This window comes from Aplysia californica, unplaced genomic scaffold (genome assembly GCF_000002075.1).
Source record: "Aplysia californica isolate F4 #8 unplaced genomic scaffold, AplCal3.0 scaffold00344, whole genome shotgun sequence".
NCBI lineage: Eukaryota > Metazoa > Mollusca > Gastropoda > Aplysiida > Aplysiidae > Aplysia > Aplysia californica.
The window spans coordinates 295,774-300,173 of NW_004797614.1; the positions used below are offsets into that span (position 1 = coordinate 295,774).

At 40.5% G+C, this 4,400-nt stretch overlaps 1 protein-coding gene across 1 annotated transcript in view; it reads right to left on the reverse strand.

The window, feature by feature from the left end:
- LOC101864536 (protein dimmed) overlaps positions 1–4,400 on the reverse strand; it is a 233,729-nt gene that overhangs the window by 70,884 nt on the left and 158,445 nt on the right. The window contains exon 4 of the mRNA XM_005102823.3: positions 61–128. The gene's annotated coding sequence lies outside the window, so the exon portion shown is untranslated. The remainder of the gene's footprint in view (positions 1–60; positions 129–4,400) is intronic.

Consider the following 4,400-nt stretch of genomic DNA (forward strand, 5'->3'; position numbering starts at 1 on the left):
CACACACACACACACACACACACACACACACACACACTTCGACAACTCAACAACACTCACCTATAACAGTATCTAGTTAGTTATCTCGGCCCTCCGCGGACGACCCAGGCAGTTGTGTGACACGTCCCCTGTAACAGAGAAGACAGGAACATTTGCATCAAGGGAAATAATCAAGAAGCTCTTTGCTCGCCTTGCGCAAGTTTTCCTTGTGAGTATTGACACAGGTGAAGTATACACAAAGCCATCGGGCAGATTCCCAGAGACCACAGGAGAATTATTGATTTATTGTTGACGTTCACTTTAAAACAATACGCAATGACTATAAAAGAAATATTCTCGTTGGACTTTCTAAATTTAGAATTTAGAAACGAATTTGTTCTGTTACCCACAGTAGAACAAATAGAAAAATAAACGTATGAGTTTTTTACACCCCCGTCGACTCAATTAAAATAATTTCAGGAGCCAGGCCCAATCTGGGCTGAAAAGGATAAAACGTCCCAAAATCCAAGATACTCGATAAAAGTGTTCCGGGGGCTCTAGTGACCTAGAGGTAAAGGTGTTCGCCTCTCATTCATTTGGCCCCAGGTTCAAATCCGGAAAGCGACGGACAATTTTCTTCTCTAAAATTGTCTCATTTCACCTCCCTTCCTGCTCTAGCAATGTTCTGTCGTCTGGTTTTGTCTCCAATTTCTGCCCCCACCCCTCACCTCTTCTGGGCTCCTGACTCCTGCAGCCTTTCTACTGGTTCTCCTTAGCTCCTTCTTACTGCGGTCTTTCAGCCATCCCCCTGATCTTACGGTAGGAATGATCTACACCTAGCCTTCTCGGACAAGGACGAAAAATATCAGAAGTCCTGTGTGCAAGTTGCGTACGTTAAAGATCCCTTGGTGGGCTAAAATCGATAAGAGTATGCTGCAGCCGCCACCCGGACAAAGTTCAAAACTTGCTACCAACTGAAAATGTTTACTGTGTCCCGCGCGCTCCTAATATGACCTTATACATTTGCGAGATCAGTAAAACACTTACTAAAAAATGTTCCCCATAAATAACTCGAACACAGGTCTTCTGCGTGCAACAGCAAAGCGCCTAACCGCTCCACTGTCGACAGCGGTGAACAACTAGCACAATATATTATATATCAGGTGGGGTGATGCGATGACACTTTGTTTGATCAGACGACACCATTGCTGTTGCGAGCCTTGAATATGCTTTTCTTCATATCCGTAAAAGGGGCAGTCTTCTTGAAGAAAGATTGTTTGAAGAACTTACACAACTTGGTGCCCCCACGACCTGGTCCTACGAACAGTGGAAGTTCAAACAGGGGTACTTTTATTTGTCCATCTCGTTGTTTACAAAGGGTGTAAAACCATAAATTGCCTGTAGACTGAAGCAACCACCACCCCACCCCCCAAAAGAAACCCAACAAACAAAACAAAACGAAAAACAAACAATTTTGTGAAACAACTAAATAGCCTATTTCTTCTTTTCTTTATAAGGAAAACACAAGGATTTCTCCTCTTTAGTATTCCAGCTGAGCTAGTCAAATTCACCCAAGGAAAAGACATATCCTGGAAAGAAACAGCAGCTGTAACATGACGTAACCATAGACGCCGACCTTTTGTGTTTGTCTGGGGTTTTTTTTTCCAAGATGTGAAATAGGAGTTCGGTTGGGTTTGGGTTTGTTTTTTTCACTAATAGTAATACGTTTGACATTTAAGAAAGAAATGTTGTATCGGGCCTCTTAATTGCAGGTTTCGTAATATTCTTGTTATAATCGTAAAGTTTAACTCCCCACCTGACCCACTGACGTCATTCGACAGACAGAAGACTCTAGGCTCCTTCAGGACACAGGGCTGGGGCGGAACGATTACTTAATGGTTCACGCCGTCCTCGGATTTGAACTTAAACTACCACAAGGCTGACCAAACTCGTAGCTTACTACATGACTTCAGATCGTGACAGTGATGGGAAATATTATAGGTTTCTGTATAGATTTAAAACCACGTACTGCAAGTACAAGATAGAAATAAAATACCTCTTCAAACCCCCCCCCTCCCCGAAAAATACCTGAAATAACAATAAAACACTAAATAAAATTAAATGCTTAAATAAACTAATTTTAAATAAATCAAACAAAATTATCTCTCTCACACACACACACACCACAAAAACACCTACCTTCATATAGATAGATAGATAGATAGATAGATAGATAGATAGATAGATAGATAGATAGATAGATTTTGACTTACCACACAGCACAACGGCGGATATAGTGCAACTCTCTCATCATAATAATATCACATCGGTACACGTTCGTAGGACAGGTTCTTCTCACCGCTATCATAAATCATAAGCCCTTCTTGTTTTTGTATTTTTCTTCTCCTGTTTCTCTTCTTTCGTCATATAGGCCTAACTTGCGTTTCCTCACAGGTTGCCTCGATCGGGCATCGTGAGAATGAAGGTTATACGCAACTATGAAAGTCTTAGTGTTCCCGTTTTGACGAGTTGTCGAGTTGACCCGTGGCAAAGTGCATAGCATGCCATTGGCAATCCCATTGGCTGCAGGTATCGTAGCATTCTCACACACCTAAGCTATTTAAATAGCATAAAAGGTTGACATTTTTGGGGTTAACGATCTCATAAGAGGTTGAGTGTTAAAAACAATGCGTTATCATTCCAGTTTCCAGAAAAAAAAAGAGAAAAATATTTCAAGAAAAAAACCCAACTCTAACAAAATTAAATTATCTCCGCATGTTCCAACACCGTACAGAAAGTTTTAAACAGAAAGGGGTATTAAATTGGCGACATATTATTTTCAAAAATACAGCTATTACTTCTCTCATTCCGATCCTTCTAAATGTATTAAATAACTTTTATTCCACTCGCCGAAGCGCGCCTTCTTCTTAAGTTGCGTGTTGCCTTGAGAGATACGACGTTTCAATAAACTTGTAGACAATAATCGTAATGCACTCTGTGGGACGAAGATGGCGCGGTGCGTGACTCCACAGCTAGAGGAAGTCTGGCAGCTGCTGTCTTCTCACACACACTCCACCTCGTCCTGCACGGCGCTCGGGTTGTGCCTGTCCTTCATTATTTGTCTATTTTACTGTCTGTGTGCTTATCTATCTAACTATCTGCCTATCTATCTATCTATCTATCTACGAGCCGCATCTGTCTGTCATATGGTCTGTATATTTGTCAGACTATCTATCGATCAATCTGCTTATTAGTTCATTAGTCTTTTGTCCCACAGTTTGCCTGCTATCTATCTATCTATCTATCTATCTATCTATCTATCTATCTATCTATCTATCTATTTATCTGTCCGTCCGTCTGTCTGTCTATTAACATATCTATATATCTACCTGTAATGGTACAATAATAAGTAAATAATTAAACCTTAAACTTGAGAGACAACTCAAGCACTGACAGATAAGCCAGTTGCACTATTAGATAATAAGGACTACTAAGTACTAGTTCGCAAACGCATCCTTCTTTTTCCTATTCCAACCCCCTCCCCTCCCCACCTTCGTTTCTCTGTGGCCTGCCTTCTTATCCAGTTCTCGCAGTCAACTAGACACACAAGAATGAGGACGGCAATTTTAATAAAGAGCATCGATGATATGTATCTCATAGCTACCTTACACTTCGCAAAATAATAATCCAAGGTCATTCGATTTGTAAGTGAGCTTTCGTGGTATGACGTCACAAAAGAACGTCTGACACAATGAGATAGTGCACATAATATTACCTGATGAGAAAGAACGGGGTAGCTCTATGTTCACATTTTATTTCCTTTTATTTTGTTGTTGTTGGGAGGGGGTGCTGGGGGTTTTGGGGGGTGGGTGTCTGGTTTGTCTGATTTGTACTTCTTATCTTATTTGCTGTGGGTTGAACTAGTTTGACTGTCTTTTGATCGATTATTTGTGGGTTTTTGGATTTAAAAATCTTTTTTTTTCGTTTCTGTTTGTTGAATGTCGTGGTTCTTTGTTTGTTTTAGTTGTTCGTTTGCCTGTACGTTGTGTCTTCAACTGGCAAGGGAAATCTTAACATAGGCACACTCTGGCTTCACTTTTTTTATCAGTTAGTCAATAACAGAACGTTTAAATATCAAGGTTCGATGTTTCTTCTTTTGAGCATACTTTATCAAGGAAGTCAAGAAAAGAAGGGAGGAAAGTAGTACTAGGTTAATCTACTTCCCCTATGTGTACCATTCTGGTAAAGCTGTATCATGCATACTGCTTCAAGATCGTCCGTCAAAGCGCCAAAGGCCTTTGAACATCAAAGTTTCAATTCGAATACATTCGTACTCATAAAAACACAAAAAGCAACACTAACAGACACATTATTTATGCATGCACTACGCCCCTTTCCCCTCTCTCTCTCTCTCTCTCTCT